Genomic DNA, 25,005 nt, shown 5'->3' on the forward strand with positions numbered 1-25,005 from the left:
CATAAAATACACGCTTGTTGAAATAAAATAAATAAAATAAATAAATAAACAGCTCTGCTACAGAATGGTTGAGCAGGAGAAGACCATTACCACCCGCAACTTCAGAGAAAGTCCCTGGCGAGCCTTCCTTACCTGCCGATCTGTTGGAGTTTTGCCTCATACTGGGGTTTCTGCACATGTGGCTTTGTACAAGCGAGGGATTTCGCTTTGTTAAGGAATAGAATATAGAATAGAATAGAATAGAATATTTTTATTTATAGACCGCCCTTCTCCCGAAGGACTCAGGGCGGTGTACAGCCAGGAATAAAATACAGAAAGAAAACAACAATACAAAACTAAAAACAACCCTTAAAAAACCTATTCGATATGGCTACTTATAGATAAAATATTACCATCTAAAATTTACAAAAAATTTTAAACCCATAAAATCAATTTGATAGTTTAAAATTTAAGCGAGTCCAGCAAGACGAAATAGGTAGGTTTTAAGTTCGCGGCGGAAGGTCCTAAGGTCAGGTATTTGTTGAAGTCCAGGGGGAAGCTCGTTCCATAGAGTAGGAGCCCCCACAGAGAAGGCCCTCCCCCTGGGGGCCGCCAGCCGGCATTGCTTGGCTGACGGCACCCTGAGGAGCCCCTCTCTGTGAGAGCGTACCGGTCGTTGGGAGATAGACGTTGGCAGTAGACGGTCCTGTAGGTATCCCGGTCCTAAGCCATGAAGCGCTTTAAAGGTAGTAACTAACACTTTGAAGCGCACCCGGAAGACAACAGGCAGCCAGTGCAGTCTGCGCAGGATGGGTGTTACATGGGAGCTCCAAACTGCTCCCTCAATAACCCTCGCAGTTTCATTGAGTTTCATTGATGCATGGAGTCTTGGGAATAAGCTGTTGAACGAGCTTTCATCAGAGGTGGTATTCAGCAGGTTCTGACCAGTTCTGGAGAACTGGTAGCAGAAATTTTGAGTAGTTTGGAGAACAGGTAAATACCACCTCTGACTGGCTCCACTCCCATCTACTCTCTGCCTCCCGAGTCCCAGTGGATTGGGTGGAAATGGGGATTTTGCAGTATCCTTCCCCTGGAGTGGGGAGGGAATGGAATTTTTACAGTATCCTTCTCCTGCCACGCCCACCAAGCCAGGCCACACCCACCAAGCTATGCCTACAGAACCGGTAGTAAAACATTTTGAATCCCACCACTGGCTTCTATCCTTTAATCAGTAGTGGGCTGCAAAACCCGTCGCGACCAGTTCTCTCGTACATGCGCGCGCTTCTGGCACAGGTGGGCAGAGCCTCCCACCGCCGCTGCTACCCGGTTTGCCGATCTGGGTAGAACTGGTAGCAACCCACCAGTGCCTTCAATTGTGTGTTAACTAAGATGCCAGAGGAGATCTTTTGGTCTGGACGAAGCCCATAGCATGTTCTTTCATTTGCCATCTAAATGACATCAGACATCAGATGGACATTCAAACATGGCCACAAATGAGCATAGCTGAGACTAATAATCCTGATTTTCAGTGGGTTCCAATTTTTCCCCCCAAGTTTTTTTTTTATTATTATTTTTTACAAACATATCAATGTGTAAACACCTGGGTATCATGCATTCTAATACAAATAGAACTAGTAAAATTAATCATAGTTATTACAGTCAACCAACTTACATATTTCTAAAAATAATACACATTTATATAAAGTTACTGTCTATCGTTATTCAATTATTCCATATTTTCTCTCCTTATTGCTTTTATTTTATTAGATAAAAGTTTATACACTAATATTCCCCCTCTCTTATTTCTATCTCTTATTCTAACTTTTAATCATATCACCCTTTATTTTAAAAGGTTTGGTAACTATCTTCAAAGCGATCCATGGCATAGGGCCGGGTTACCTATGGGATTGTCTGCTGCCATCGATTGCCTCCCACCGACCCGTGCGCTCTCACAGGGAGGGACTCCTCAGGGTGTCGTCAGCCAGGCAGTGCCGACTGGCGACACCCAGGGGAAGGGCCTTTTCTGTGGGGGCTCCCACCCTCTGGAACGAACTTCCCCCAGGACTTTGCCAACTTCCTGACCTTCGAACCTTTCGTCACGAGCTTAAGACACATCTATTTATTTGCGCAGGACTGGACTAGAATTTTAAATTTTAAATTTGGTTTTAACGGGGTTTTATTATTTTTATCGCAATTTTTAATATTCGGCCTTATTTAATAAGTTTTTTAATTGGTGTTTTATTTTGTATTTATATGTATGTTTTTATTAGGCTGTAAACCGCCCTGAGTCCCCTGGGAGATAGGGCGGTATAAAAATGCGATTAAATAAATAAATAAATTTAAAAAAAACAAAACGTTTTCTTTCTATCCTACTTAACTTCTGGTCATGCCAGCTACCTAACAAAAGAAAAGAGAGAGAAAAAGAAAAGCAAATCAGAACCACAAAAAAGAGAAAAAGGTTCCAATTTTTATTCCACTACCTGAAGATTCCACCGATCAAACACAGGATCATGTTCATGTGTGTTCTCTTTGACATGCAAAGCAGGGGTGAGATGCTCCCGGCTCTGAGTGGATCTCGCGATCCGGTAGCGATCGTGGCCTGGGGTTGGGCCATCCGGTAGCAATTGCCGAATCACCGGAGACACCCACTGCCCGGGTGTCACTACTTCATGGTTTTAACCAGGAAGTAATGTGTTTTTACCTTCTGCACATACGCAGAAGGTCTGTGCATGGATGTGCCATGCGCACACGTGTGAGCGAAGCGAGTGCGCAGGTGGGGCATGTGGACTTCCGAGCCGGTAAGGAAGACAAGTAGATTTCACCCCTGAAATCTAAGTATTTATTTTACCAATAAATTATGATGACCTCCTAACCTTTCTATGTATGTATGTATTTATTTATTTATTTTGTCAAATACATATGAAATAATATATATAAGCATGAACTGAATACATAAAATGAATACAGCTAAAGGGAACATTAGGACAGGAACGGTAGGCACGCTGGTGCTCTTAAGCACGCCCCTTACAGATCTCTTAGGAATGGGGTGAGGTCAACAGTAGACGTGTAAGTAGCGTACGTTTGATAATCAGAATTCCTCATATTTGTTTTTCCCCTCCTATACAAGATCCAGTGTAGACCAGGGGTGTCCAACCTTGGCAACTTTAAGACTTATGGATCTCAACTCCCAGAATTCCCCAGCCAGCATGGCTGGGGAATTCTGGGAGTTGAAGTCCACAAGTCTTAAAGTTGCCAAGGTTGGACACCCCTGGTGTGTACTGTAGACTGTTTAACGTATTTCTGGAAGGATCTATGTTCCTTTCTCCAAAGGCCTCAGAAACCCGCCTTGTTGGCTTGAAGGGGATTATTTAAAGTACCAAGGAAATTAACTCCGGGCTCCAAACCTGGAATATTTTATCAAAATCAAATTTATATCAATGAGGGAGATTCACTCTAATGCCTGGAAAGAAACGCCGAAGAATCAATGAGGTATGAATTGCCGGAAGAAGGGACAATTACCACCCTTCCGAAACAATATATTTGTAAAGTTAATTTTGCCCGAACGTGAACAATCTCCTTACACTTGACTCTTTTCCATTGCCTCTTCCATGCTTGAACTCTCCTTGAACTTTGAAGATCCATCTTGAGAGGGTTGAGATGGCCCGCTCTCTTTTGCATCTGGTTATTTTAGCTCCAATTTGCAGCCCTAAAACAGCAATTATCGTGATATACTGCCAAAGTCACCCGAAGTGGATTCGTCTCAGAATCAGCCCGTCTCTGTATGGAAGTCATGAATGGAAGGACCACAGCCATGATTTTAAATGACTTGATTAATTCTGAAACAACATTTCAGAGTCCATTAAGTACAGCAGGTGTCGGGGGTTTGGTCTGTATTTCCACCCCGGCATCAAATGGCTATTTCAGCCTCCCTTAAAGGACCGATATTTATTGGCCTTTCTTTTCCGTAGGGGTTTCTTCGCTCCCTTCATTCAAGTTCGCCGCCCTTTGGGGGTCAATATAGACAATGCAACCTTTCTCTAAATCACACCGCTGAATTTATGTCACCCAATTACAATTTGTTCCTTTGAAAATATCCAGCAAGGCCTGAGCCAGGAAGGGAAGCTATGTTTAGAAAAATCCTTCTTCCTTAGAGAGATTTTTTAGCGAGGGGTGTTAACTCAAAAAAAAAAGGAAGCGCAGACTTCAATCTGACCTAAGCATAGTACATAAAATTGTCTACCACAATGTTCTACCTGTCAATGACTACTTCAGCTTCAACGATACACAAGCAAATAACAGATACAAACTCAAGGTAAACCGCTTCAAACTCGATTGCAGAAAATATGACTTCAGCAACAGAGTGGTCAATTTCATGAGAAGAGTCCTCCACTCCTCTGCTCGCAATAAAATACCTTATGCACTAGACTCCAAATTTTGGGCTTAGACAACTTAGAACTACGCCGACTTCAGTTTGACCTAAGCATAGTACATAAAATTATCTACCACAATATCCTACCTGTCAATGACTACTTCAGCTTCAACCACAACGATACACGAGCACACAATAGATACAAATTTACAAATCCAAACTTGATTGCAGAAAAAATGACTTCAGTAACAGAGTGGTCAATGCCCGGAATGCTCTACCTGACTCTGTAGTTTCTTCCCCCCAAACCCCCAAAACTTCAAGCTTAAACTGTCTACTGTTGAACTCACCCCATTCCTAAGAGGTCTGTAAGGGGCGTGCATAAGAGCACCCGCGTGCCTATCGTCCCTGTCCTAATATTCCTTTTTTTACTTACTCTTTTCATGTATCCAAATTATGTTTATACTTTTACCTGTTATCTTATATACGGTTGACAAATAAAAAAATAAATAAAAAACTTTCAGAAACGTGCAGGATTTCTCCACTCCCGATCACTGCATCATGGACAGCTGGCTGCTGAATGTGTGAACAGCGTTATGACTTGAGATAACGTGAGGAGATGTGAAAAACCTGCCTGTGATATTAGATATCTCGGACCAATCTCCCAACCTGTCCACGATTGTATAAATCTTGTAGTTATGGACGTGTCTAAACCTTATAGTCGTGAACATGTACGAGTGAACTGTAGTTTTGGAACTTCAAAGCAGTCATCTGTAGGAAGGATCTTAGAGCAGGGGTCTCCAACCTTGGCAACTTTAAGCTTGGTGGACTTCAACTCCCGGAATGCCCCAGCTGGCTGGGGCATTCTGGGATCGAAGTCCACCAGGCTTAAAGTTGCCAAGGTTGGAGACCCCTGTTTTAGAGAGATTATTTTCCAAAACTTTAATTAGAGAAGAATAAGGAGGTCAGGCCCCAGGGTTGAAATGCTACTGGTTCGGACCAGTTCTCCCGAACTGTTTGTAAAAAATGCTACCAGTTCGGGCGAACTGGTATTTCTGACGATCAGCTGGGCGACAATCAGCTCTGACGTGCAATTCATATTAGCTAGAATCTTTGGATTTTCTGCTTTTTAGCGAATCTAAATCACGTGGCACAGCAGATTTCCTCCCCCCTCGCTGTTCTACTTACCTTTGCAGACTCGGAAGGCTTCAAAATGTTCCTTTTTTAGCACTGGACGGGCACGCCTTAGGTGCGCATGCACGCGTGAAGCGCTCTCTCGGTAGCAGATTCACAGAACTGGTAGCCGATTTCAGAGGATTTCACCGCTGTCAGGCCCCAAACCAAGAATGACATATGGCGATTCTTCCAAGCTGAGTTCTTTATTGTTTCACACCTATAGACAGAATCTTGCCAGACTGAAAAGTCAACTATCTACACCAGGGGTGTCAAGCTCACATTGTCAGGGCGGCACCACATGATGTATCAGGACTTCCCCCGTTTTGTTAAACCGGGTGTGGGCGTGGCCAGTGCATGACGCATTCGGCCCATGGGCCAGGAGTTTGACAGCCCTGATCTACACCTACTATATACTCTGGGAACTATTAGGGAGGGTCTGTTTTCATCCACTTTCTCTCACACATGGTATGTGGGCTGAGCTGCCTCTTACTCTTCTGGAATGCACCCTCTCCCTTCTGGGTTACAGGTAGCCCTCGAAATATGACCACAATTGAACCCAACATTTCTGTTGCTAAGCGAGCACATTTATTAAGTGAGCTTTGTTCCATTGTGTGACTTTTCTTGCCACAGCTGTTCGGTGACTCATTGCAGTTGTTAAGTTAGTAACACGGTTGTTAGGTGAATCTGGCTTCCCCACTGACTTTGCCAAAGGTGATCCCATGACCCCGAGATAATGCAACCGTCATGAATATGAACCAATTGCCAAGCATTTGAATTTTGATCACGTGACCATGGGGATGCGCAACGGTCGTAAGAGGGAAAAATGGTCATAAGTCACTTTTCTCAGTGCCATTGTAACTTTGAACAGACGTTAAATGAACTGTTGTAAATTGAGGATTACCCCCCCTCTTCCTCCCTCCCTCCCTCCCCTTCGAGATATATATATATATGTATGTATGTATGTATGTATGTATGTATGTATGTTTTCGTAGGTTTTCACAAGTATATGTATGCAGGTTTTGGTATGTTCGGGTCTTTTCTATACTTCCAATCTTACATGGGAAAAGACCTGAACATACCAAAACCTGCACACACACACACACATATGTGTGTGTGTATGTTCATACACACAGAGATATCTCTATATCTATCATCTATCTATCTACCTACCTACCTGTCTGTCTGTCTGTCTGTCTGTCTGTCTGTCTATCTACCTACCTACCTACCTACCTACCTACCTACCTACCTACCTACCTACCTACCTATCTATCTATCTATCTATCTATCTATCTATCTATCTATTTATCTATCCATCCATCCATCCATCCATCCATCCATCCATCTATCTATCTATCTATCCACCCATTCGATCCATCCATCCATCCATCCATCCATCCATCCATCCATCTACCTACCTACCTACCTACCTACCTACCTACCTACCTACCTACCTACCTACCTACCTATGTATCTATCCATCCATCCATCCATCCATCCATCCATCCATCCATCCATCCATCCATCCATCCATCCATCTATCATCTATCTATCTATCTATCTATCTATCTATCTATCTATCTATCTATCTATCTATCTATCTATCTATCTATCCACTCATCCTCTCTCTCTGTCTGTCTATCTATCTATGTAGCAATTGCTCCCAGAAGCACGAAGCACGAAGCTGAAGCCTGAAGATGACGAATGAGACTTCGTCGAAACGTCGCCAAGACACTTCCAATTTTATGTGGGAGAAACCCGAATAACCAAAGACCTACATGCAAACACCCGCGAAAACCTCAGAAAACAAATATATATATATATGTATGTATGTATGTATGTATGTTTCATGTAGCAAAAGCACCAGATAGACTCAACTGAATCCCAAAGAGAAGTTGCCTTGTTTTTAATTCTTTTTTTATTTACATATTTTTACCTGACCTGGAGAAGATTGATTAAAAAAAAAAAAAGCAAATGAAACAGGACCTATTTCCGCATGTGGGTCCTGAGTAAGAGTCCTAATGGTTCAGAGAGGGTCCAACACTTGGTATATCAGCAAGGTATTCAGAATTCGATAGGTTGCCAGGCTTGCAACCTAGATAAATATTGCCTTTGGCAATGAACTGTTCTCATACGGAGATCTTTAGACGTGATAGGCAGCTGTCCTCTAAGACTCAGTCGGTGCTCATTAACGTTGATTTGGTAGTTCTGCTTTAATTTAGTTGAAAAAAATCCAGGTGACCATAGATAACAGTGGGTGACAGTTTGGTATAGTGGCTAAAGGCATCAGACTGGGAACTGGAAGAGGGTGAGTTCTAGACCTGACTTATGTCTGTTAGAGTTGGCAGCAATTCAACCAGCATACAAGTAAATAATTCAGCAGGATTCATTTATGTAAGAAACTACTTTATATACCCATGATGGTGAACCTTACGGCATGCATGCCACAGGTGGTACGCATAGCCATATTGGTGGGCACGTGAGCTCAGGTGGGACCAGAAGTTGGCAAATGGGTCATTTCCGGCCTCCGGTGGGCCTCTGGGGAGGCGGGGAAGGCTGTTTTTGCCCTCCCCAGACTCCTAGAAAGGCTCTGGAGCCTGGTGAGAGAGAAAAATGGGCCTACCAGGCTACCGCATGCTGGGAGCGGGGGTGTGTGTCTGTCGTGCACGCATGCACCAGGGGTGTGTGTGCATAGAATTATGGGTGTGGGGACACACGTGACCCCCCCTGCTCCTGGCACCGATGACAGAAAGGTTAGCCATCACTGTTATATATAATATCATACAGCAGAAGCCAGAACCAGAACTCAGAATCCAGAAATACAGAATCAATAATTACGGAAGCACAGAAGTAATATTCACTGAAGCTATATAATACAGAGAGGCGCTCGTGTATATATACAGATCAGTGAACCTAAGCCACTCCCAGGCTCTGAGCAGTCTGGGTCACCAAAGAGTCCCCATTGGCTAACCTGTTACCATGTCTATTCCAATTCATGAACTCTCATACCCTGACAATGTTCAAAGCCAGCTGGGTCCCTTTCTCAGTCGTGGGAAGAAGGCAAGGGCAAAACATTTCTGAAAATGTTGCCAAGATCCTTGTTATGGATTTATCCATGCTGGCACCAGGAGTCCAGAATGAGTTGAAATAAGTAAATAAAGATTAACAACCAACAGATGTTTGCAGCCCAGATTTGAGGGCCCTAATTATAGGTCTAAATAAAAAAAAAAATTGTTTAGAGCAGGGTTGTCAAACCCACGGCGTCATGTTGTCATCATGTGACATATCATGACTTTTTTCCCCTTCGCTAAAACGGGGGTGGAGGTGGCCAGCACATGACACATCCCGCCCATAGGCCGCGAGTTTGACACTTGTGGTTTAGTGGGTCCTCAGATAATTGGGACTTATTCTGCCTCGAGCTATGTAAAGCTAAAGGAGTCCCTACGGATTTTACTCTGCTAGTCGTTGCCGATTATAGGGGGCGGTGCTCATCTCCATTTCAAGGCCATTGGGCCAGTGCTGTTCTGAAGATATCTCCGGGGTCATGTGGCCAGCATGACATCTCGGAGCACTGTTACTTTCCCATCAATATGGTACCTATTTATCTACTTGCATTTGCATGCTTTCGAACTGCTAGGTTGGCAGGAGCTGGAGCGAGGATGGGAACTCACCCAATCCCACGGCGCTTGAACCCAGAGGCTGCTTTGAGTTATGTGTTGGGTTTTAATTCATCTTGTGTTGAAGGTATGATCATCGACCCAAAGGAACAGGATGTCTACATGAAGGGAGTTAAAAAAAAAGTCAAGACGGCAGCTGCAACTGTGCAGCCCAAACTCTGCCCCTTCTATGCATTGTGACATGTGCAAAAATGACAGGACTTTGATTAGGTGATTGTGGCTGTTATATTTACTGGTGGCTGCACCCCTGTATAGGAAGTGACTTCTTCTGATAAAAATGGTCTCAGTTATATGAAGCCAGACTGTGACTGAATGCTCAACAGTAGGACCGGCAGTTTGGAGATACTCAACCTACTTTATACTGGTGGTTGTTGGGCAGGAGAAAAACTAATAGAACATAGAATAACAGAGTTGGAAAGGACCTTGGAGGTCTTCTAGTCTGTTGTGACCCAGCTCCCCGAACACGACAAACCCTCTGTAGTTAAATCAATGATTCCTTTATTAGGAGCACCAGCAGTCCTAGCAAAAAGTTTCTCTCTCACTACAGGCTAACAAGTCTGTCTGGCAGGGAGATGAATAGTTGACTGACACATCTATTCATCTCTGCCCCCCTGCCTTTTATCCCCAAAGCTAGGGTGGGGCTTCACTAACAGCAAGGGCTCTTCCATCCCAAAGACCAGCTCACAGATTTCCACTGCTCTCCTCTCCTCTGCCTTCTGCGCATCCATACATCAGGCACTGCACCCAGCTGTTCCTCCTCTTCCTCATCAGCCACTTCCAAATCTGGGGGCTGTTGACTCTTCATCTGAAGACTGACGGACGGCCCAGGCTCCGCTTCTCTCTCTCTCTCTCTCTCTGACAGCTCCATTCCCTCTTCCCCCTTAGAGGTCTCGGGTTGCTTTGATGCTGACCCCGACTCCCATGCCTCCTCCTCCTCTGATTCGGTTGTGGAGGGACTGGTGGCTGACAGACCACAACATAGTTCAGGGGTCAGTCAGCAAAGCTGGCTGAGGAATTCTGGGAGTTGAAATCCACAAGTCTTAAAGTTGCCAAGGTTGGAGACCCCTGACATAGTCCAACCAGTGGTGAAATCCATTTTTTTTTACTACCGGTTCTTTGGGTGTGGCTTGGTAGATGTAGTATGGTTTGGTGGGCATGGCCTGGTGGGCATGGCAGGGGAAGGATATTGCAAAATCTCCATTCCCACCCCACTCCACAGGGAAAGATTGTCAAGGTTCCAGAAAAACCTCCTCTGCATAAAAAAAACTCAGAAGCCATTGTCTTTCAGAGTTCTTTACTAGCATAAGGAAACTGGCACACGATGAGTGAAATTCCAAAACTGAAACTTCTGGATTCTTTTCCCAGTTATATCTCGCTTGGATTACTGCAATGCTCTCTACATGGAGGTCCCCTTGAAGAGCATCTGGAGGCTTCAGTTGGTTCAGAATGTAGCTGTGCGGGTGATAGAGGGAGCCCCTTGTGGCTCCCATGTGACACCACTCCTGTGCAGACTGCACTGGCTACCTGTGGCCTTCCGGGTGCACTTCAAGGTTTTGGTTACCATCTTTAAAGCGCTCCATGGCATAGGGCTGGGTTATTTACGGGACCGCCTACTGCCACCGACTGCCTCCCACCGACCCGTACGCTCTCACAGAGAGGGACTCCTTAGGGTGCCGTCCGCCAGGTAGTGCCGACTGGCGACACCCAGAGGAAGGGCTTTCTCTGTGGGGGCCCCCACCCTCTGGAACGAGCTTCCCCCAGGACTTCGTCAGCTTCCTGACCTTCGAACCTTCCACCGAGAGCTTAAGACACATCTATTTATTTGTGCGGGGCTGGCCTAGAGTTTAGTTTTAAAGTTAGTTTTAAATGGGGTTTTTGTATTATTTTAACGATAGTTTTAAATTCGGCCTAATGTAATAAGTTTTTTAAATGTTGTTTTAACTTGTATTTATTCTTATGTTTTTATAAGGCTGTGAACCGCCCTGAGTCCTTCGGGAGATAGGGCGGTATAAAAATTCGAATAATAAAATAAATAAATAAATAAATACAAACCCCAAGGGTCCCACCCCCCCTAACCCTTTTGCCGGTCACATGGTCCAACCTTCTTCCACTTTATTCGAAACCTCTTCTTGCCACTCCTTCTGCAGATGTGAACACAATCCGACCTTGACTGCTTGAAGAATGTTACCATACCCCTCAACCCCCCTTCTTCCCCTCAGGGGAAAAATGTGGCAGTGTCTGGAAACCTAAAGCCTAGTATAGTTTCCAGGCCTGACAAAGATATTGCAAAATCTCCATTCCCACCCCACTCTGGGGCCAGCCAGAGGTGGCATTTGCAGGTTCTCCGACCTCCTCAAAATTTCCGCTACCAGTTCGCCAGAACCTGCTGGATTTCACCCCTGAGTCCAACCCGCTTCTACTCAAGCAGGACACCCTATACCGTTTCAGACAAATGACTGCCCAAACTCTTCTTGAAAGCCTCCAGTGATGGAACACTCACAACCTCTGAAAGCAAGTCGTCCCACTGGTTGATTGGTCTCACTGGTTGATTGGTACATGAAGTGTTTTGAGCTCCTAAATGGAAATCAAGATACGATTCCTGTAGCCAACCCACCAAATGCAAATTGGAAATCTGCACAGAGCATAGGGTAATTCCATTTTTATGGTTCTCTGTATGTGTTTATCCTTTGCTCTCTAAAAATGTCATACGTTTTTTGGGTTGCCAGCAGCCGTCTTTTGTCACCCTTGCCAATTGGAGCAATGCTTTAGCAGATTTAACATCCTGCCTGTTAAAAGTGGCGGAGGAGCTCTCGAAAGCATCCCAAATTCCAGATAGCAGTTTGGATGTTACTAGCTGACAATAAAAACAACAACAAGAACAACAACAAACATGCAGGTGAACTGTGGCATTTTGGTCAGCAAGGACATCCTGGAGAAAAAATAATGAGAGCCCAGTGGTGATCGCTGGTGATGAATGATCATCATTCTCTGTGGTTGACCTGAGAAGTTCCATCAAGGTTTGTCTCTCTTGGAAGCTGAAAATGAATTCCAGGCAACTTAAAGTGTCAGATTGCCCATCAGATAAGGTAGCTTGAAAAAGAAGGAAAGGAAAGAGAAGGAGATGGAGAAGGAGATGGAGTGGGAGATGGAGACAGAGAAGGAGATAGAGAAGGTGTAGGAGATGGAGACAGAGAAGGAGATAGAGAAGGAGAAAGAAGGAGAAAGAAAAGGAGATGGAGTAGGAGTAGGAGATGGAGACAGAGAAGGAGATGGAGCAGGAGATAGAGACAGAGAAGGAGATAGAGAAGGAGAAAGAAGGAAATAGAGATGGAGACAGAAATGGAGAAGGAGAAAGAAAAGGAGATGGAGACAGAGAAGGAGACAGAGATGGAGAAAGAGAAAGAAATGGAGATGGAGATGGAAACAGAGAAGGAGACAGAGAAGGAGATGGAGCAGGAGATGGAGACAGAGAAGGAGATAGAGAAAGAGAAAGAAGGAAATAGAGATGGAGACAGAAATGGAGAAGGAGAAAGAAAAGGAGATGGAGTAGAAGATGGAGACAGAGAAGGAGACAAAGATGGAGAAAGAGAAAGAAATGGAGATGGAGACAGAGAAGGAGACAGAGATGGAGACGGAGTAGGAGTAGGAGATGGAGAAGGAGACAGAAGGAGAAAGAGAAGGAAATAGAGACCGAAATGGAGAAGGAGAAAGAAAAGGAGATGGAGTAGAAGATGGAGACAGAGAAGGAGACAGAGAAGGAGAAAGAAGGAAATGGAGATGGAGACAGAAATGGAGAAGGAGAAGAGAAGGAGAGAGATGGAGAAACAGAAGGAAATGGAGATGGAGACAGAAATGGAGAAGGAGAAAGAGAAGAAGACAGAGATGAACAAGGAGCAGGAGATGGAGACAGAGATGGAGAAGGAGAAGAGAAGGAGAAAGAGAAGCATTTGCACCTCAGGAACTTCCTTTGCTAAACAAATAACTTCTAGCATGCAGACTCAGGCAAATGGTCAATATTTGATAGAATAGCCAAAGTGTTATTTTTTGTTATATCAGGATTCTCCCAGATGGAGAGGAAAATGACATTTAGAGGGATTTTAGGTGACAAACACTCTGTTTAATGAAGCTTGGAGTTATGACCAGGAAGTTCAAAGTACCGTTATATATCTGCATGAGCAGTGAAATGCTGAGGGTCTCGAGATGCAGAAAGAAATTTCTGCCATAAATGGGCGCATTGATCATTTCTAATATCACACCAAAAGATCAGTTTGTGTGTGTGCATGTGTGTGTGTGTCTGTATATGTGTGGTGGAGATGAGAGAAGGGAAGATAAAGTTTGCCTCCTTGAGACATTTGTAAAAATAATAAAGGCAGGATACAAATAAATAAGAGAGCCTGTTTGGTCTAGTGGTTACAGCACCAGGCTAGAAGACGAGGCTGTGAGTTCTAGTCCCGCCTTAGCCATGAAAGCCAGCTGGGTGAATTTGGGAAAATCACCAAGAGACTGGGAGTTCTAGTCCCACCTCAGGCATGAAAGCCAGCTGGGTAAATTTGGGAAAATCACCAGGAGACTGGGAGTTCTAGTTCCACTTTAGCCATGAAACCCAGCTGGGTAAATTTGGGAAAATCACCAGAAGACTGGGAGTTCTAGTCCCGCCTCAGGCATGAAAGCCAGCTGGGTAAATTTGGGAAAATCACCAGGAGACTGGGAGTTCTAGTCCCGCCTTAGCCATGAAAGCCAGCTGGGTGAATTTGGGAAAATCACCAGGAGACTGTGAGTTCTAGTCCCGCTTTAGCCATGAAAGCCAGCTGGGTAAATTTGGGCCAATCACCAGGAGACTGGGAGTTCTAGTTCCACTTTAGCCATGAAACCCAGCTGGGTAAATTTGGGAAAATCACCAGGAGACTGGGAGTTCTAGTTCCACTTTAGCCATGAAACCCAGCTGGGTAAATTTGGGAAAATCACCAGGAGAATGGGAGTTCTAGTCCCGCCTTAGCCATGAAAGCCAGCTGGGTAAATTTGGGCCAATCACCAGGAGACTGGGAGTTCTAGTTCCACTTTAGCCATGAAAGCTAAAGTGAATTGGGATCATTCACTGTCTCTCAGTCCAACTCACCTTACAGGGTTGTTGTTGTGGGGAAAATAAGAAGAGGGTGTGTGTTATCAAAATGTTTGCTGCCTTGAGTTATTTGTAAAAATAATAAAGGTGGAATATAAATTTTTTTAAAAAATGAATACAGGAATAATTTTATTTAAAAAGACAGATCCAAGGACAGGGCGTGACCTCCCGGCCACAATGATAATCAGGCAACAATAATTAGAATACTAAATGGGCACACTCAGGCACAGGTCAAAGTACATTTCACAACAAACAGGCATTTCAGTCAAAAAGCCCCAAAGAACGCATAAAAGCTCATCTATCTCAACCTCATTTTGTCAGCCACCCCAGAAACATGCTGCTGTCACTGAAGTTTCTGGCTACCAAATAACAACAACAACAACAACAACAACAACAGAAGATTTGGAAGGGACCTTGGAGGTCCTCTAGTCCACCCCCTGCCCAGGCAGGAAACCCTACACCAGGGTTACACAATAAACAGAGTCCTTCTTTCCCGTAGTCTGCCTCCATTTTGTTTCCAGTGACTTTCTCCCAGCTTGGAACTGGAGTGGATTTTTCTCCCAACGCCTATCTTTAAATTTCACAAACACTTCTTATGTAGAGTGAAACAGAGCAGTATAATACTTCAGTTTTTTTTCCAGCCCAATGATTTCTTCAGTGTGGAACACACTGTCTTCAAACAATAACAATAATATCAATACATATGGCCATTATATATGCTGAAATATATATATTTCAGGTCTTTGGTTATTCAGGTTTTCTCCCGCGTAAAATTGGAAGTGTCTTGGCTTTTTACGCAGGAGAAAATCCGAATAACCAAAGACCTACATACAAACACCCGCAAAAACCTCAGAAAACAAATATATATATATATATATGTATGTATGTATGTATGTATGTATGTATGTATGTATGTATATATGTATGTATGTATGTATATTTGAGGCAAGCTGGGCTGGAAGAAGATGAGCGTGGTTTTAAAATTGGGAGAAGAAACATCAATAAATCGTACTATGGTGACTACACTACTCTAGAAACAAAATGAAAGTGATTTGCAAGCTGTAATAATACGAGTAAAGGAGCACAGTGGAAAAAAAAGTGACTAAATTAAAAGAATACCAAATTAATGACCACAGATATAGCAACCGGCACTAGAGCTGCCAGTTAAGATATTGAATGGCTTCTTTTTAGATTCATCTATCAGTAAAAGAAATAGTAGTGTCTAATCCAGTCCAAAGCTTTGATCTGGCTTTGATTTTCCAAGGACAAACAGAAATAGAAATAAGAATTCAGTAGAAGGGAATGGAATGGAATAAAATCAGAGGTGGGCTTCAGATAGTTTAGCAACAGGTTTGCTGCCCTGTTGCTGGGTGGGCGTGGCCATTGTGGGCATGCCCTAGTCAGCCTCCTGCACCACGGCATAGGGGTATGTGTGTTTTTCGCCAGGGGTAAAATCCAATTTTTTTCCCTACCAGTTCTGTGGGCATGGCTTGGTGGACATGGCAGGGGAAGGATATTGCAAAATCTCCATTCCCACCCCACTCCAGGGGAAGGATTCTGCAAAATCCCCATTCCCTCCCCTCCTGGGGGAAGGATATTGCAAAATCCCCATTCCCTCCCCACTCTGGGGCCTGGTATTTGCAGGTTCTCTGAACTACTCAAAATTTCCGCTACCGGTTCTCCAGAACCTGTTAGAACCTGCTGGATTTCACTCCTGTTTTTCGCCCTCCCTTGGCTCCAGAGGCTTTCCTCGAACCTCCGGGAGGGCGAAAGCAGGCCCGTTTCTGGACTTCTGGAACCTCAAGTAGGCCCGTTTTTGGCCCTCACAGACCCTTCGTGCGGGCCCTGCACTTACCTGGAATGATGAATGGGCCTCATGGAGACTCTTGGGCGGGGCAAGGTGGGAGAGGCGTGGTGTGGCATGACAGGGTGGGCATTTGGGGGTTCGCCAAATCCCAGCAATCCTTGGTTAGAGGATCACCTGAACCCTTCCGAACCCCCAGGAGCCACCCTAGAATAGAATAGAATAGAATAGAATAGAATAGAATAGAATAGAATAGAAAATATGGAATGGGATATGAATGGAATGGAACGGAACGGAACAAAACAGAACAGAACAGAACAGAACAGGAGCAGAGCAGAATAGGAGTGGAGTGGAGTGGAACGGAATGGAACAGAACAGAACAGACGGAACAGAATGGAATTGTTTATTGGCCAAGTGTGATTGGACACACACGGAATTTGTATTCGGTGCATAAGCTCTCAGTGTACAGACATACAACAATAAAGTGATAGGTTAAATCTTAGTTACCCATTAATCATAAGAGACAAACAACAAGTGATAAACCATAACATACCAATAGGAGAAGATAGTAGAAAGGATGAGAAAACGAGAAGGATGATAATAGCAATACAGCCTACCAAATGAGTAAATTTCTTAGGGTTTAGGCTGAAGACAGTGCCGTAGGAATTGCCTATTCAGCAGAGTAATGGCACAGGTGGGGGGGACGGATGGACGGACGGGGATGGGGGGCTGTCTTTGAGTCTAATTGTTCTGGCATTCAATGCCCTATAGCGCTGTCCTGAGGGGAGCAGTTGAAACAGATTATGCCCAGGATGTGAGGGGTCTGTAGATATTTTCGCAGCCCTCTTTCTGGTTTGTGCATTATACAGGTCTTCAATGGAAGGCAGGCTGGTTGCAATTTTTTTTTTTCCTGAAGTTCTAACTATCCGTTGAAGTCTCTACCTGTCCTGCTTGGTTGCTGTGCCAAACCAGACAGGTACAAATGACAGACTCAGTAATTCCTCTATAGCACAGGTGTCGAACTCGGGCCGTCACGTTGCCATCATCTGACGCATCGTGACGTTTTTTCCCTTTGTGGAGCTGGGGTGGGAGTGGCCTTCTCGTGGCGCTTCTGGCCTGCAGGCTGCCATTTTGACACCTCCTCCTCTATAGAACTGTGTCAGCTCAACTGGATCCAAACCAATCATGGCAGGTTCCCCATATTGGAAAGACAAATGGGGGCTGGTTGATAATCCTAATTGTAAGTGTGAGAACGCCCCTCAAGCTTTACGTCACATTGCAAGGGAATGGCCCGTCAGAAGGTTCCCTGGATCCGTGCATGAAACATGTATGTCTCAAGGGCACTGCTGTCCAATGGTTAAACAAACTAGATCAGGGGTCTCCAACCTTGGCAACTTTAAACCTGGTGACTTCAATTCCCAGAATTCCCCAGCCAGCTTTGCTGGCTGGGGAATTCTGGGAATTGAAGTCCACCAGGCTTAAAGTTGCCAAGGTTGGAGACCCCTGATCGAGATATCCAGCCACAGGCTTAGCCACTTTAGTAACTGCTTGTAAATAATTTAATTTTATTCATACTTTGATTCATCATGTGTATTGCAAAATTTTAAAAATAATTCATAATTCAAAACACCATCACGGCGTTTTATATTTTGATTCATGTTTTATATGCTGGGCTGTTTTGTTTCATTTTATTTATACATTTTTCTTCTACATAAAATAAGTACTTAATGAACAGTGTACTGTCTGAGTCAGTTGTTTCCATGATAAACTTTTTTAAATCCTAATTTCTAACTCTGTTATCCAACCATTGATAAAACAACTCCCATGTTCGATAATACTCCATGTCTTCCTTTTCTTTTATCCTCAGTATTAATCTGTCCATTTCTGCACAGTCTAGTATTTTTCAAATTCAGTGGGTGTTTCTTCATTTTTCCAGTATTCTGCATATACAATTCTTGCTGCTGTTAAGACATGTAATATCAAATATACGTTCCCGTTATCATATTTTTCTGGCATTATACCTAGCGAAAATAATTCTGGTTTATAATCTATATGCAGGGATGGGAGGCCCTCCCCAGACTCCGGAGGCTTTCCTCGAGCCTCCAGGATGACCAAAATGGCCTCCCCCAGGCTCTGGAGGCCCTCCAGAGGCCGGAAATGGGCCTGTTTCCAGACTTCCGGAAGGCCCATTTTTTGTCCTCCCAGAGCCTCCGCACGGCCAATGCACTTACCTGGCATCCAAAACAGGCCGCGTGGAGACTCCTGGGTGAGGATGGATGGGATGGGCAGAGCCAGTCAATCTTTGCAATTACCAGTTCGGTGAACCAGATATAAAATTAGCATCCGGTTTGCCCGAACCAATCCGAACCGGCTGAATCCCACCCCTGTCTATATGCTGCCTTAACATTCTTTTTAACCACGTATGTATTTTCGTCCAGAATTTTTTTTTCTTTTGGACACATCCACCACGTATGTTTTATGATTACATTTCCAACATTTGGTGGGCATGTTTTTAAACATGTTTGCTAGTCTTGCTGGTGCTGTTTTTGTGAATGTTATATGCATTAATGCTGTATTCTGTTATGCTGAATGAAATAAATAAAGGAACCAGCAGTCAGGAAAGATGGTTTTGAAAAAGTAGCTGTGAAGGCTTTAGAAAAGACATTCAGAAGCTGGGATGCATCTGTAAGTACAAAGATCAGAATCATTGAGGTATTAATTTTCCCCCCTCTCTGGTAGTTAATGTTGCATTTCAAAGAACCAAACTAAGAAAGAGCATTGAGGCTTTTGAACTTTGGTGTTGAAGACGTTTCCTGGGAATACTATGAATATAGCACTAGCTATATACCGTCTATACAAGTGATAGCTAACCTTTTTGCCATCGAGTGCCAGGAGCATGGGGGAGAGGAGGGGTCACGTGCACGCATGCCACACCCATAATTTTATGCGCCCCACCCCCACACGTGTGACCCCCGCTTCTCCCCCTCTCCCCATCCCGCTCCTTGCACGTGATGGCATGATGGGCCCGGTAGGCCCGTTTTTCTCTCTCCCCAGGCTCCAGAGCCTTTCTAGGAGTTTGGGGAGGGTGAAAACGGCCTTCCTCACCCCCGTCGGAGGCCCTCAGGAGGCCGGAAACAGCCTGTTTGTAGACTTCCAGTCCCGGAGGGCCTCCGGTGTGTGTGTGTGTGAGGAAGGCCATTTTCGCCCTCCCCAAGCTCCTAGAAAGTCTCGGGAGCCTGGGGAGAGAGAAAAATGGGCCTTCCCCACAACACCCCCCTCCCCCCCTGAGGCCCTCTGGAGGCAGGAGACAGCCTGTTTGCCTACTTCCAGTGATCACAGAAAGCCCGAAAATCAGCTGACTGAGGGCACATGTGCAAAGGAGCTGAGCTTGCGTGCCCACCGATATGGCTACGCATGCCTTTTTTTTTTTTTTTTGCCATTGAAATTCATGTTATCTTTCTTCTCTCTTCATGATCCGATCCAACTTTTCATCCAATGCCTACTCAGACCTCCTGGAAAACAAGCTGCCGCTTCTGATTTTGCAACTGCAAATAACAAGGAAGAATGCTTAGACATTCCGTATGACTTATCTTTTAAGTGTTGCCAGAACTGTGTGCTGTCTCCCTAGAAAGAATTCTGTTTCAAAATTATAAAAAAGGCAAATCTTTGTTTTAAAAAGTTAACTTCTTTTCCCCAAAAGCCTCCAGATGGCTGCTCAACTTTCCATGGTTGTTGATGACTTCCTTCCTCCCTCCCTCCCTCCCTCCCTCCCTCCCTCCCTCCCTCCCTCCCTTCTTCCTTCCTTCTCTCCCTCTCCTTCCCTCCTTTACCCTTCACCCTTTCCTTCCTCCTCCTCCTTCCTCTCTCCTTCTCTCCTCTCTCCTTCCTCCTTTACCCTTCACCCTTTCCTTCCTCCCTCCCTCCTTCCCTCCCTCCTTCTCTCCCTCTCCTTCCCTCCTTTACCCTTCACCCTTTCCTTCCTTCCTTTCTCCCTCCCTCCTTCATTCCTTTCCTCCCTCCCTCTCTCCTTTACCCTTTACCCCTTCCTTCCTTCCTTCCTTCCTTCCTTCCTTCCTTCCTTCCTTCCTTCCTTCCTTCCTTCCTTCCTTCCTTCCTTCCTTCCAAAAAAGCCACGATAAAGTTTGGCAGAGAAAGGGGTTTTCCCGCCCCCCCACCCCAGATTGATAAGATTTCAGATTTAATGCGAAGAAACCTACCTATCATTATTGCTAGAGCAATGAGAGAATGCCAGATTTTAGTAAATCTGATTGCTTTCATACTGAAGAAAGATAGCATCTTGGATTGCCGGTTTAATGAAAAGATGGGATTTACAAGCATTAGTAAGCTCTTTTTAAATTACAGTTTCATTTTGGCGCACTTGGAAATATAAAATGACTCTTGCTTTTTTTATACAGTTTATCAGCAATCCCTGTTATAACCATCCCTGGATGAATTTACTCCTCCTTTCCAATGATAACTATGGGAGAGAATTCAAAATCACTTCTTTATTTTCAGAATTGGCTTTTTTCCCATTCAAAGAGCATCCCCCAAAACAACAGGCAACAAAACGACCCCTTTTGTGTAAGCAGTTAGTCTACTTCATCCACACATTTCTAGTTATCCAAAGAAAATGTTCTCCATTGCGATTCTCTTGAACACGGGGCCCCAAAACAACTCCAGGAATGAAAACACAGACGTCCTTCAAGGGCTGTGTACCTTTCTGAATTCTGTGAAGCAATGCTCGAAACTTTTAAAAAGTACAACAAGCATCTACTCGTAAATCTAGCACCGTCAAAAACACTGAGTTGGGAAAAGGTGTTCGTTGCAAAATTTATGAAGGGCAACGTGTGCCAAAAGAAAACGAAATTTGCGCGGAAGTGCGAACCGATGTAGAGAGAATTGTATTTCACATATTTTTACCACTGGTTCGCCCTGCGCACGGACACGCTCGCTTCGCGCACCTTCCACACATACGCCCAGTCTTCCGCGCATGGGCTTTGCCTGCCCGCGTGCTTTTCGCGCATGTGCCCGGCCTCAAAAACATCACTAAATAAGACGGCATAGTGCCGGGGCAGGTGGTCCGGCCCACCCACAATATCCGCTACCGGTTCGCTTGAACCGGTCCGAACCGGCTGAATACCACTTCTGGATGTAGCGATGTTGAGACTCCGGAAAGAGTGCAGAAAAGAGCAACAAGAATGATGAGGAGGTTCCAGGGATATTGGGTATGTCTAGTTTAATGAAAAGAAGGACTAGGCGAGACATGATAGCACTGTTCCAATATCTAAGGGGTTGTCACAATGAAGAGGGAGTCAAACTATTCTCCAATGCACCTGAGGGTAGAACAAGTGTCAAGACTGATTCACACTTTCATCTATATTCTGCTTCGCTCACAGCTTGACAAAGAAAAGTGTGTGTGTGTGTGTGTGTGTGTATGTGTGTATGTGTGTGTGTGTGTGTGTCTGTCTGTGTGTAATGGAACACAAGGGTGGGAGGGGAATGGCATTTCAGCATCGTTGGTTCCCGTGAGACATTGCTCACCCCTCAAGGACACCCTGAGCAGATGTCCAAGCGTGGTTGGCTGGTTCCCATAACAAAATGAACAGAAGTGATTGGTGGACTGTAATGGACTGTGGGTGGCCCCTGAGGAAAAGGAGAATGAATGACGCTTGCTTTTGTGCAGGAAGCCCAGAACTAGTTTTGCTTCTTCTGTGCCAATGTGGTTTATTCAGTAAAGTTTGATACTCTTGCTAAAATAATGTCCCAGGACCCAGGACTGCCCAGGTAGGGTTTTCTGCCTGGGCAGGGGGTTGAACTAGAAGGCCTCCAAGATCCCTTCCAACTCTGTTGTTATTATTACCCGGGTTACTTACGGGACCGTCTGCTGCCACCGATTGCCTCTCACCGACCCGTGCGCTCTCACAGAGAGGGACTCCTCAGGGTGCCGTCGGCCAGGCAGTGCCGACTGGCGACACCCAGGGGAAGGGCCTTTTCTGTGGGGGCTCCCACCCTCTGGAACGAACTTCCCCCAGGACTTTGCCAACTTCCTGCCTTCGAACCTTCCGCCGTGAGCTTAAGACACATGTATTAATTTGCGCAGGACTGGAGTAGAATTTTTAAATTTTGAATCTGGTTTTAATGGGGTTTTATTATTTGTATTTCTATTTTTAAATAGAATAGAATAGAATAGAATTTTATTGGCCAAGTGTGATTGGACACACAAGGAATTTGTCTTGGTGCATACGCTCTCACTGTACATAAAAGAAAAGATACGTTCATCAAGGTACAACATTTACAACACAATTGATGATCAATATATCAAAATATTCGGCCTTATTTAATAAGTTTTTTAATTGATGTTTTATTCTGTATTTATATGTATGTTTTATCTGGCTGTAAACCGCCCTTAGTCCCTAGGGAGATAGGGTGGTATAAAAATGCGAAAAATAAATAAATAAATAAATAAATAATTATTTTTCTGGGTTCGCCAACTGGACAGTTGACAACAAGAAGCAATGGAGGGATGCAACCTAGAATTAATGTAGAAAGTTAGCACCCACCAGTCTCCTAGAAGAATGAAATATTTTAGGAAATATTAAAAAGGCAAAGTATTATATTTCCCTAAAACAGGAATGGAGAAACATCCTCTTGGAGACAGAAAGTAGCCCTTACCTTTCTTAATAATCTTCAGCAGATGTCAGCACTTAAGAGATAAGGAGCTTATTGAGAACTAGATAGCTCTATTCATAAGCAAATACCCTCACCCAAGAGCCAAAAGAGAACAAAAACCATTAAGCCACACTAGGAAAGCTTTGCTGGCTGAGGAACTCTGCGAGTTGAAGTCCACAAGTCTTAAAAGAGCCAAGTCTGCAGACCCGTCATCTAGATAATGCATTGCAAGTCTTTTGACAAGGGGAATGAGGGAATATGTAAAATATATTTTTTTTTCATAGAAACCATGCTGATTAACTTTGAAATTTAGGTCTCTACTTTCTAATAGCAGTGGTCCTTTGAATATATTCACAGGATCCTTAGGTAGCCCCCAAAGGAATTGTGAATGAAATTTGATCTTTACAAATGTCTTTATCCAAGGTTATTTATTTTATTTTGTTGTTGTTAGTTGTGAAGTTGTGTCCGACCCATTGCGACCCCATGGACAACATTCCTCTAGGCCTTCCTGTCCTCTACCATCCTCTGGAGTTCATTTAAGCTCACGCCAACTGCTTCAGTGACTCCATCCAGCCACCTCGTTCTCTGTCGTCCCCTTCTTCTTTTGCCCTCAATCTTTCCCAGCATTAGGCTCTTCTCCAGTGAGTCCTTCCTTCTCATTAGGTGGCCAAAGTATTTCAGTTTCCTCTTCAGGATCTGGCCTTCTAAAGAGCAGTCAGGGTTGATCTCCTCTAGGACTGACCAATTTGATTGATTTGCAGTCCAAGCCAAGGGACTCGCAGGAGTCTTCTCCAGTACCATAGTTCAAAGGCCTCAATTCTTTGACACTCAGCCTTTCTGATGGTCCAACTTTCACAGCCATACATTGCAACTGGAAAAACCATAGCCTTGACTATACGCTCTTTTGTTGGCAGGGTGATGTCTCTGCTTTTTAGTACGCTGTCTAATTTTGCCATAGCTTTCCTCCCCAGGAGCAAGCTTCTTTTAATTTCTTATGGTCCAGCTTTCACAGCCATACATTGCAACTGGGAAAACCAGTTTATTTTATTTAGCGTATGGCAAAAAAAGTTAAAAAGCATCCTATTGAGGTTTGACCGGGTCTTATGATGTATTTTGACTCCTTTTTGGTTCAGCTGTAAAGCAGGGAATGCTGTGACACTATGAAGGAGCAAAAGAAGACCATTCTCGCATTCAGATCTGAAGTTGACTGAAGTTGTTATCCAGCTGATTTCTGGCAGTCCTAATAACTTGTATTCAGAAGTTGTGGGTGTGCCATTACTGAAGGCCTTCAAAAAAAAAAAAAGACTGGACAACCATTTGTCTGAAATGATATAGGGCAGTGGTGGTGAACCTTTTAGACACCGAGTGCTCAAACAGTGCGCATGCCCCCGAACCTGGCCCCATGGCCTCATGTCGGGGGCGCCTCTGGCCTGAGTGCTCTGCCAGAGAAAACGGGCTCCAGAGCTTCGTTTTCGGTTGGGATGGCCTCCTGCAACCCTCTGCCAGTACAAACAGAGCTCAGGAGGGCTGCGTTTTTGCTGGCAGAGGCACCATGGGCCGGGTCTTTGCTATTTCCAGGGCACCCCATGAACGAGATCTAAGCACCCCGCAGGCTGGATCTGGCCCCTGGGCTTGAGTTTGACATCCCTGCCTTATCTCATGGCTCAGAATATTCAGAGCAATCTAACCAGGGGTGGGTTGCTGGGGGTTCACAGAGGTTCGGGAAAACCTGTAGCTAAGATTCTGAAGAACCCCCAAATCTCACTCCTAACTGGCCCCGCCCACCCCACCCTGCCCTTCCCAGCAGTTTCCACATGGCCCGTTTTGGATTGAGATAAGTGCAGAGTGTACACGGAGGTTCAGGGAGGGTGAAAACAGGCCTACTGGAAGTTCGGGAAGGTCAGAAATGGGCCCATTTCTGGTCTCCAGAGGGTCTCCAGAGCCTGGGGAGCCCATTTTCTCCGGAAAGCCTCCGGAGCCCAAGGAGGGCAAAAACGCCCCCCCCCCCGCCATGGTGCAGGAGGCTGACTAGGCCACACCCACCATGGCCACACCCACCCACCCAGCAACTGGGCAGAGAACTCCTTGCTAACATTTTTGAAGCCCCACCCCCTGAATCAAAGCTGTTTCTTAATTCCATCTAAAGTGAAAAGTACACATCTGAACCAAACAATCATGGTATGGAGGAAAAGGTGCGATTAATGCATAAGCCAAACCC

The 25,005-nt window shown here is 44.7% G+C and overlaps 1 protein-coding gene across 1 annotated transcript in view; it reads left to right on the top strand.

Annotated features, from left to right (window-relative positions):
• Positions 1-25,005, top strand: part of BMP2K (BMP2 inducible kinase) — a 192,240-nt gene that overhangs the window by 166,618 nt on the left and 617 nt on the right. The window lies entirely within an intron of this gene.

The sequence above is a fragment of the Ahaetulla prasina genome, chromosome 8 (assembly GCF_028640845.1).
Source record: "Ahaetulla prasina isolate Xishuangbanna chromosome 8, ASM2864084v1, whole genome shotgun sequence".
Taxonomy (NCBI): domain Eukaryota; kingdom Metazoa; phylum Chordata; class Lepidosauria; order Squamata; family Colubridae; genus Ahaetulla; species Ahaetulla prasina.